General features: G+C 40.7%; 1 pseudogene across 1 annotated transcript; it reads left to right on the top strand.

Annotated features, from left to right (window-relative positions):
* The first annotated feature begins 234 nt into the window (after positions 1 to 234).
* LOC308618778 (ribosome biogenesis protein NSA2 homolog) lies at positions 235 to 7026 on the top strand (annotated as a pseudogene). The gene is made up of 2 exons: positions 235 to 257; positions 6006 to 7026. The product of its transcript is annotated as a ribosome biogenesis protein NSA2 homolog (transcript).
* The last annotated feature ends 4415 nt before the right edge of the window (positions 7027 to 11441 follow it).

Genomic DNA, 11441 nt, shown 5'->3' with positions numbered 1-11441 from the left:
CTCCACTTCCTTCCTCTAGCCAGTGACCGCTGCCTCCCTCTGCCCCAGTGGGGGCCTCGGTGTTGGTGCCCAAAGGATTGAGGTGGATGCACACGTCCCACCACATCTTGGAGCAGAGCGTGCTGGTGGTCATCCCTGCCCTGGGCTGGCAGCACCACAGTGCAGTTTGCAGGTTACCTGGTGGGGGGTAGCCTCTTGACCATACCTGATCCAGATTCCCAGTGTATTCTAGCCATGCCCACCTACCAGGGATTGAGGTAGCAGGTCCTGAGAAGGAGAAATACCTGGCTTGACTTCTGAGACCAGTGCGAACGTATAGCATCTCCATCCTGCTCTGGTGGAAGGGGAAACTGACAGCCAGGGGCTGCGCATGCTCCAAGTCACCGTAACACCTGTGAGGGTTTGAATTCCCTCAAAGTATTCCCCTGCCTGAGGGAGTACAACATTAAATAACAGAAAAACCCAGGCAGATCAAGAGAGATTGTGGAACACAAAATACCTTTTATTCCAGAACTTTTAATAATATCTGCACCCCCCACTCCCACCTTTTTTTTTTTTTTTTTTTTTTTAAAAACAAGGGACCTGACATCTTCACTTTGCACTAGGTTCCAGAAAGTCCTGGGTATAGGGGAATGAATGAGTGAATGAATGAATGGGAGGGGGCAGCTCTGAGTATAGTTCCCCAGCCACCACATCTTACTGTCCCCCATTTGGGTTTTAGGTGCTACTACTTCACAGGAACCCTCATTTCTCACTTTACAAATGAATACGTTTCAGAACAAGGATTCCAGTTCACCTGGAAAACTGATGAGAGAGCCAATGTTAGAGGTCCCAGCTCCAGGATTAACCCTGCTTTTAACCCTGGAGGCACCTGCTCTTTTATAATCCTCCATGGCCAGAGTGATGTAAAACAAAACAAAACAAAACAAAAACAAAAACAGGGCTTCCCTGGTGGCGCAGTGGTTGAGAGTCCGCCTGCCGATTCAGGGGACATGGGTTCGTGCCCTGGTCCAGGAAGATCCCACATGCCGCGGAGCGGCTGGGCCCGTGAGCCATGGCCGCTGAGCCTGCCCGTCCAGAGCCTGTGCTCCGCAACGGGAGAGGCCACAACAGTGAGAGGCCTGAGTACCGCAAAAAAAAAGAAAAAAGAAAACCAACAACCAAAACCAAACCAAAACAAAAAAACACAAGTTTAATGCAAAGGGAAAGGAGGACTCTTGATTTATTGCATCAGGAATGTGTTAAATCGTAATTCGTACCCTAGTGGCCTAATAGTTAATACATCTTCCCAAGCAGGTAATATACTGGCAGGCAACTGAGAGAAAAAAATATGAGATCATAAGACATCAGCGCAGGGGCCAGTGGTAGAGGTGGGGAGTCTTTGAGCATACATAGCCCAGCTGTTAACAAACAGTGAAACTGAGACTCAAGAGGTGAAATGACTCACCCAGAGTCACAAAGCTACTTCCTTCCAGGGCTGGACTTGACTCAGGTTCCCTGACCTCCAAGCCAATGCTTGTCTAGCTCCCCTGCCTTTGAGCCCAATAACTAATAAAGGCAACCAGAAGTCTTACAGCAGTGAATTCATTTGGCATTTGTATAGCACTTTTATAACTTCAGAGTGGTGGGTTTTTTTTCTTTTTTTCTTTTGTACAAGCAACTTCAGTGGCTTCCTATCTGTGTAGACTAATGTTTTGAGGATGAAATTTATTATAAAGCATATAAAATTGGCCCCTATCAGCAGTGATTCCTAGCCTGCATCCTAACACAGCTAATAAGAAATCCAGCCTCCTCATCTTGAAGTGTGACTGTCTCAAGGTTGCAGAGGCAGCAGTACATTGACACAGTGAGCCTGCTGGTGGCTTGAAGTAGGACGCAAGGGATCAGCTGGTATGGGCCAGGTAAGAGCCGAGAAAATAGCATGGCTTCCTGGAATAACGGTGCGAAGAAAAAGATGTTCTAGCAACTGGTTCCCTCCCAATATGGTATATTTATTATAATATGGGGTAGTTTTGTTTGCTGTCTGGGGCCAATGTTTTCCCCCAGTAGGTCAAAGTAAATCTTTGACACTATGAGAACAGTCTCAGAAATCCCAGCTGGAAAGAGTGGATGAATGATACGGCGGTAGCTCAGCATACTTGGCTAGGTGCTAAAGTGAGAAGTAACGTAGAATACATAATTTTTCCAAAAGAGTGGTTTTCTACCTGACAACTGTGTCAGTTAATAAAGCCCCAGCTACTTCTGGGATCTCGAATGAGGTGGACACACTTGCTTACACCTAAGAATATTCTTTCATTGTTGGACTAATTTCTGGGATGAGACTTGGAAGGAATTATGTGTCATGCCCCCAGTATGCTGACTTGGAGTGTTGGGGTTGGCTAGTTTCATTCTCAGCCCCAGTCAAGCTCCCTTGATCACTTTCTATCATTTAACATCCTGTGCTGACTGTATGTATTGCACCCTAGACAGAAGTTTTTTGACTTGGAGGAGACTTTGGGTCCTGTCAATCAAGCTCCTCATTTTATAGACGGGGAAATAGGAAACCAGAGAAGTTTAGTCACTTATTCCAAATGACCCAGTTTGTTAGTGGCAGGTCTGGGAGTAGAACCCATATTTCTTTTCTTTCTTTTTTTCTTTTTTTTTTGCGTTACGCGGGCCTCTCACTGTTGTGGCCTCTCCTGTTGCGGAGCACAGGCTCCGGACGTGCAAGCTCAGCGGCCATGGCTCACAGGCCCAGCCGCTCCGTGGCATGTGGGATCTTCCCGGACCGGGGCACGAACCCGTGTCCCCTGCATCGGCAGGCAGACTCTCAACCACTGCGCCACCAGGGAAGCCCTAACCCATATTTCTTTACACTGTGCCATGCTACCTGGACAATGCAGAAAACATAAATTATAATAATTTCAGGAGAAACTCTTGAAACAGTAAACTTGGCTTTCAGGAATAGGATTTAAAATAATGTTTCGGAAGACTCTTTGCATTGGTTTCTCATGAACTGTGGTACTAGATATCCATAGTACCCTTTGGATCCATGTCATGGGATTGCTGTGATTATGAAAAGGACAGGCGGCTTGGCTTACGAATTCTTCAGTTAACAGGAAGAAGACAAATCTTCTCAAGGGCAGGACCTTGTCTTATTCGTTATTAATATCCCAGTGCCTAGAAGAGTGCCCAGCATAAAACAGGTACTCACAGGGTTCATGGATTTCTGGGGTAGGTCAGCAGAAACTTTTATCTATCATATTTTCACTAACTACTTAAATGCTGTTGACCAGAGGACATGCTTTTGATCAGAGTATTTCAGAGTAAAGAGAACATCAGAGGAAAGATGGGTTTATTGCTTTTTGTTCTAGCAGAATTCATCTAACTCTTCTGAACCTCAGTTTTCATATAAAAAAGAGTCAGACTAGATCACCAAATTTTCTTCCTGTGCTAACATTACATGATCTCCCCCAACCCTCCCACAAAAGTATAAACTTTTCAACAATGCTTTTAAAAAAATTTTTTTTAAATTTATTTTTGGCTGTGTTGGGTCTTCGCTGCTGTGCACAGGCTTTCTCTAGTTGCGGCGAGTGGGGGCTACTCTTTGTTGCAGTGCGCGGGCTTCTCATTGCGGTGGCTTCTCATTGCGGAGCATGGGCTCTAGGCACGTGGGCTTCAGTAGTTGTGGCACGTGGGCTCAGTAGTTGTGGCTTACGGGCTCTAGAGCTCAGACTCAGTAGTTGTGGTGCACAGGCTTAGTTGCTCCACGGCATGTGGGATCTTCCCGGACCAGGGATCGAACCCGTGTCCCGTGCATTGGCAGGCGGATTCTCAACCACTGCACCACCAGGGAAGCCCTTAATAATGCTTCTGATTGAGACATTGCGTGTCTGTTTGTGTGTTAAGCTTGCTCTGTAGACATATGGGAATGTGGTTTTTAGTTCTGAAAATCAAATGCACATGGGCTTAAATGAATCTCCAGTTCATTTAAGACTAATCATAGACTAATGATTAGTTCATAGACTAATCATTTCTTCTTGGCTTATTGAATAACAGTAATAATTAAGCATAAAAAAATCAAAAGTTTTTAGTAGCTTATAGAAAAAAAACCCAAATTAATCCTCAGTTAAATTAAAATGAAATTAGAGGGTGGTATTTATTTAGTTTTAAAGACACATTGCATCTATCTGTTTGGAAACCCCACCACCTATTCCTCTGTCTGCCATAAACCATTGTACAGTGACAAACAAGATACCATATTGCTTATTGTGCTAAAGCTGAAGATACTGTAACTTGCATTCAGGGTGTTGGACTGGGCTCAGGCTCCAGGAGTTGATTTATAACTTGAGGTGAAACCATGAAACCACATGGACTGTTGTCTGGGAATAAGTATGGCCAATTACACCTGTATTCCTCAAAGCAAAAGCTACTAAAATCTCAACTCGGCGTACTTTTACTCTCAGTAGTATTCAGAAGATATTAATCATGTACTGCTCCAAGGGAAGAATTCATTTAAGGAAAATTGACAACATTTTGATATATTTCTCCAAAGTATAAGCAGTAGGGGTCCAGGAATCAGACTTTTAAGAGTGGGAAGAGACCATTTAGTTCAACCTTCATATTTGGTAGATAAGAACATTGAGAACTAGGGAGGTTAAGGGCCTTGCTTAAGGGCACACAGCTAGTTTGAAACACAGTCAGAAATAAAACACATCTCCTAACTCCCTAGTCCAGTACTGTTTACACCCCTGAACTCCCGAGTGTAACCATTACTTAAATCCTAAGGTTCATCTGCCATTTATTGTTTTCTATGTGCTGAGGGATATGTTGAGCATTTTACATGCTTCAAGTCATTTAATCCTCAAAATAACTCATTTTAACATTGAGGAAACTGGTTTTAGAGTGGTTCCTAACATTTAGTGGTCACATGGCTAATAAGCAGTGGGACCAGGATAGAAATACAGGCAAATTATTTTGGAGCCCAAGCTAGGGTATATAGGACCCTAAGCTAAATTTGAATTTCAGATGAGTAACACTGAACTATTTTTAGTGCAAGTAATATGTCCCAGATATTGCATGGGGCAATTGAAATTTAACTGATGATCCTATGTTTTCATTTGCTAAATATGGCAGCTTTAGCTTAAGCTATCCCAGGGTTCTCTATCTCACGCTTGTTTCATCTCCTTGGCTTTGAGAAGTATACTAGGGTCATTTTCGTGCTGCCATTTCTCTGACCTTATCACATCTTGAAATTAAAAGCATGCTTTGTAACTAGTTTGTATTTTGATTTCTTACAGTAGAATTTGACTTAAGTCCATTGGGAGGTTGGGCTGAGAAGAGATTTCATTGGGAGTAAGATGGGGTAGAATGTTTCTGGGTGTAGGATTTCACAGGTATTGGTAGCAATACCAAGGGCAGCTGTGCAAGCAGTGTTCTAGGTTGGATGGTTTCTTTTCCTGGATAGGATTTGTTTAAGTTTTCCGCTGGCTTTACTTTTCCCATTGTTTCCCCAAGATAACACCATTTAATGGTAAACTAGGCACGTGACCTATTATGTCACTCAGTTTTACTCTGGGACATGGAGCTGGGAGTGTTAGTATAATAGAAATGTTTAGGTCAGGCAGTTGAAGACTCTGATTCTTTTTTGTGTCCTGAGGAATGCATTTTCCCAAAGTGGGGAGAAGACTTTTCTCCTGATCTCCTCTTTTTTTCAAGTATACCTTGTACTGACATCTACATTGAGTCAGAAACCAATGAAAACATATCCCAGGAATGCAGGGAAGGTTCACCATTAGGAAACTTCTTGACGGAATTCACTGTTTCCCCACTGCAAGATCATCTCAGTAGACATAAATAAGCATTTGTTAAAATTTAACACCCACTCCTATTAAAACAAACACTCAGTAATCTAAGAGCAGAAGGAAGTTTTCTTACCATGGAAAAGAATATATAAGAAACCTGTAATCAGCAATATACTTATTAATGAAATATTAGAAACATTCCAATTAAAGTTAAAAATAAAGCAAAGTGAAGACCGGAAAATTGAGAGCTTCTTCACGCCCCGGCGGCTGCACCCGGTGGCTCGGCGGCCGTCACCATGCCACAAAATGAATACATCGAGTTACACCGTAAGCGCTATGGATATCATTTGGATTACCATGAGAAAAAGAGAAAGAAGGAAGGTCGAGAGGCTCATGAACGTTCAAAGAAGGCAAAAAAAATGATTGGTCTGAAAGCTAAGCTCTACCATAAACAGCGCCATGCTGAGAAAATACAAATGAAAAAGACTATTAAGATGCATGAAAAAAGAAACACCAAACAGAAGAATGATGAAAAGACTCCGCAAGGAGCAGTACCTGCATATCTACTGGACAGAGAGGGACAGTTTCGAGCTAAAGTACTTTCCAATATGATCAAACAAAAACGAAAAGAGAAAGCGGGAAAATGGGAAGTCCCTCTGCCCAAAGTTCGTGCCCAGGGAGAAACAGAAGTATTAAAAGTTATTCGAATGGGAAAGAGAAAGAAGAAAGCCTGGAAGAGGATGGTTACTAAAGTTTGCTTTGTTGGAGATGGCTTTACTCGAAAACCACCTAAATATGAAAGATTCATTAGGCCAATGGGATTACGTTAGGCCCACGTAACACATCCTGAACTGAAAGCCACCTTCTGCCTGCCAATACTTGGTGTGAAGAAGAATCCCTCATCCCCACTATATACAACTTTGGGTGTTATTACCAAAGGTACTGTTATTGAGGTGAACGTGAGCGAGTTGGGCCTAGTGACACAAGGAGGCAAGGTCATTTGGGGAAAATATGCCCAGGTTACCAACAATCCTGAAAATGACGGATGAATAAATGCAGTCTTACTGGTTTGACAGCAGATACATACAAATAACTCCTTATAATTATTGAAGACTACACACCAATCAGGAAACCATTACTCTGATATTTCTGAATACTACCAATCAGCCTTACATGTCTGCAGTCATCAAGAAAACTGTTTATTCTATTGTTTAAAAAAGATTAAAATGGCCTAGTTTTACAAAAAAAAAAAAAATAAAGCAAAGTTTCAACATTTTTCTGGAGGTACCAGTCAAGGTATTGAGTCGGGGAAAAAAGGTAATGAGAGAAAACTATGTTTACGTATCAGCTAATTGTTTACCAAGAAAATCCTGGACAATCAATTGGAAATTATTAGAATTAATAAAAGGGAGTTCAGGGCTGTGTCCAGCAATAAGATTAATATGTGTGAAAGGATAACATTCTTATTTTTAAACAATTAACAGGAGAAAACACCCATTCAAAATGGAAAAAAAGCTCAAATATCTTGGAATAAACTGGAGAGAGAATATAAGACTTTATATGAAGAAAATGGTAACTTTCCAGAAAAACAGCTGTAACAACTAAAGGCCTGAACGAAAGCAGACACGCTTCCAGATGAGAATACTATATAGATATAAATATTCATTCTATACAAAGTAAACTTTCAAATCCCAACAAAAATCCCAACAGAGTTCTTTATGTAACATCATGAGCTGACATGAAAAACAAACTTCTACAAACCAACCTGTTTATCCATTGACAGACTCATAAGTTGTTTCTATGTCTTAGCTACTGTGAATAATGGTGCAGTGAACTTGGGGGTGCAGATATCTCTTGAGGTTCCTGTTTTCATTTCCTTTGGAGATACACACACACACACACACACCCTGAAATGGAACTGCAAGATCATATAGTAGTAGTATTTTTAGTTTTTAAATTTTTTGAGCAATAAAGACGTGTGTGTATGTATGTGTGTATATTTATATATTAACTAATTGAATATATATGTTTATGTACATATTATGAATATATGTAATGGAACATAGATGTGTGTGTATGTATATGTGTATACACACACACACATATATATAACGGAATATTATTTAGCTATGAGAAAGAAGGAAATTCTGCCATTTGTGACAACATGGATGGACCTTGAGGGCTTTAGGCTAAGTAAGATAAGTCAGACAAAGAATGACTAACACTGTATGATATCACTTATATGTGGCATCTAAAAAAGCCAAACTCATAGAAATCGGTTAGAATGGTGGTTACCAGCAGCTGGAGGGTGGGGGAAATGGGGAGATGTTGGTGACCAGTTATAAGTTCTGGGGATCTGATGTACATCAGGGTAACTCTAGTCAACAGTACCGTATCATATACTTGAAAGTTGCTAAGTGAGTAGATCTTAATGTTTTTGGTGTGGCAAGAATATTTATGTAAGTTGATGTGTTAACTAACCTTAATCATTTTGCAATATTTATATATGTATCACACCACCACATTGTACACCGTAAACTTAAACAACATAGGCCAATCATATCTTAATAAAGCTGGGGAAAAAAAGTTCAACATAAAAATTCTTGTTTTAAAATTTTATAAGAGTTAAATGTGTGAGAGAAAACATAATACAGATGACAAGCATAGGAGCATCTGAAAAATAAGCATGCATATATGTGTACAGTGTATGATGTATACATGCACACACAGGTACATGTGTAGAAAAAATATGGAAGAATACATTCTGAACTGTTTATCGTGGTTATTCTAAGAATTTAGGAGACCAGAGTGATGAGACCCAGGGTTTTCTTCCTATATACTTCTACATTGTTGGAATTTTTTGTCATAAAAAATATTTAAAAAATGGAATTCAAAATGAACTTGTATTTTAACATCTATATTTGTGGTTTCAAGGATTGGAGTGAAATAAAGGGAATAGAATTAACACATGACTAGTTTCTTTTAATACCTTTTGTCCTTGAACAATGAGAGAAGTATGAAGAACAGACCTGTTTTTAAATAATGACCAGCCATTTGATATCACATTCATCTCTTTAGTGATAACTTCTTGCCAGAGCCTGGTAAACAAATGGGGGCTTCGTGGATTCTTCTAGAAGCAGAGGAAGAGGGATCAGAGTTTCCCACAAACTCTTGGTGAACCTTGTAAAATTTTGCCTCTTCTGCAGGTTGAGAAAGTTGTGACTTCCATTTGTCTTTCATATTCTAAATATTTTCTGTGATTTAAAGCATTCATTGCTTCCCTTTGCTGTCAAGGAAATGAAGGAAATGCATTTCAGTAGCACTTTCCTGAATGCACTTATCTCTAGCTACTGCTATAAATATGTAGTGATCAGATTCTTCTAGTGCCCAATAAATCAAGATCTTTGGCCAGAACTTTACTGTGAAGAAACAGTCTCCTCCCCCTGTTATATTGTGAATTCTATAGTAACTTCTTTTCCCAGGGACAGAAAGGAACCAAAGGTAAATGTGGGTTTAAAAAATGCTAATTTCGTGGCTTGATTTACAACAGACTATGGAACATCTCGTGAACTGGAGGTTGGAGCATGCAATTATGTTTGAGAGTCACTTACTGAGCACCAATTATGAGCCAGGCTCTGTCTTTGATACAAAGATACATGGAGTAACAAGTCACGGTTTTTGTTCTCAGGGAGATCAAAGTCTTGAGAGAAAAAAGACATATTTGGGTCAAGTCAGAGGGGTGGCAATGAGTAGGCTTAAATGGGGGAAGTCAAGCTGATTAAGAGAACAAACACTTGATTTAAAAATTTTGACTATTTCATGGCTTTCTCCAATTAAGATGGTAGAATGATGTTGCTGTTGATGTTTTATTCCCTTTGTGAGATTTTGTTGACTTGAACTGTAGGCACCATATAAGGTCCTTGAGCACTGATGGGTACTGAGCTTCAGTTGCAAGCATTCTAGAAGACAGAATATAGTAACTCCCTTTCTACGTGCATCCCTAAGATTTCCATAGAAAATCCCTCTTAAACAGAATACGAGTCAGTTTAAAAAAAAAAAAAAAGAGGGTTCTCAGAAACAATGAGTTAAGGGTACAAGTCTAGACATTTTTTTTTTTTTTTTTGCGGTACGCGGGCCTCTCACTGTTGTGGCCTCTCCCGTTGTGGAGCACAGGCTCCGGACACTCAGGCTCAGTGGCCGTGGCTCACGGGCCCAGCTGCTCTGTGGCATGTGGGATCTTCCCGGACCGGGGCACAAACCCGTGTCCCCTGCATCGGCAGGCGGACTCTCAACCACTGCACCACCAGGGAAGCCCTAGACATATTTAATATATGAGCTAAGCACACTTAAGGCAGTTGTTCTAGAATTGTAGCATGCGTCAGTGTCACCTGGAGAGTTGTTAAAGCACAGATTGCAGGGCCCCACTCCCTGAGTTTCTGATCCAGCAGGGTTAGGATGGGGTGAAGAATTTGCATTTCTGAGAAGTTCTAGGGGGATACTGATGTTGCTGATCTGGGGACCACACTTTGAGAACCACAGCCTTAAGGCAAACTGTCTCAAAGAGAAGGCTGATAATAGTTTTAGAAAGAAAGCTTATAGTCTGATGGCAATCAGAGTCAGCTTTGAATAATGTGTGAACTAGGTGTATGAACTTGTGGACATAACTTGATACTTCTGCATCTTAGTTTCTCTGTTTGTAAAATGTGAACTATAATAGTACCTATATTAGAGGTACTTGAGAGGATTAGATGAGTTAAAGTATGTAAAGCACCAAGTAAGAAAGCTGCTAGGTGATAAACACTTGACTAGTGTTAGATGTTGTTATTCCTGTGAAGGTGCTGGATTTTGCTGTGCTTTCATGAGCCAGGGGGTTTTACGTCTTAATTTCAGCTGGATGCTTGGTTGAGGAGACAAAGATTTTGTTACTCCCCCAAACTGATTGGGATCTAGCCATACATTTTAACATGAGTGGGAAATCTACTCTTATAGAACCTTTCTGTCCCAATATACGTTGCTGTGGAGCCACAAGACCACTGGTATTCTTGAGGGGCCGTGTCTATAAACCTTTTTTTAAAAGTTTTTATTCATTTATTTACTTATTTTTTATTATTTAGTTTAGTTTTTATTCTGCAAACCTTTCTAAAACTCTAAATTCACACTCGGGAGCAGGTTTTATAGATTCTCCATTTTGGGGGAATCGTCTTTCTGTTGAGAATCCTTTGTTTTTTATGTATCTCCCCAGAGTCAAGGAACTGCTTTGCCAACTTTAACTGATGTTTAAAAGTTTCTAACTTATTGGCCGTTTTCTACAATAATGAAAACATTTTTTTCCTATTTTTTAATCACTACAGGGGGTTCTCTGATCACCCCTAAGTGGAGAGTGTTTTAAAATGTAGGTTTTGTTATTATTCAGGTATTGTGAGAGCAACAGATCAGGGGACGGTTGAAAAGATACGCACAGTTCCCAAGAGGAGGGGGCACACCACTCCATGAAGGGCTACATTGGGAAGCACCAGGGTTGCTCAGGAGACAGAGGAATAAGGAGAAACTGTGAACGGCAGTTTCTTATGAAAAGCAAGGCAGTGTAAGCAGGTTCAGGGTTACCTAGTTTGAATAATTTTAGTGGGCTGTTGCGCAGAGGGGCCGTCTCTAGTAATC

Source organism: Mesoplodon bidens (genome assembly GCF_964165515.1).
Source record: "Mesoplodon bidens genome assembly, chromosome: 6".
Lineage (NCBI taxonomy): Eukaryota > Metazoa > Chordata > Mammalia > Artiodactyla > Ziphiidae > Mesoplodon > Mesoplodon bidens.
Note: the sequence above shows the minus strand (reverse complement) of the source record. Positions and strands in the feature narration are given on the sequence as shown.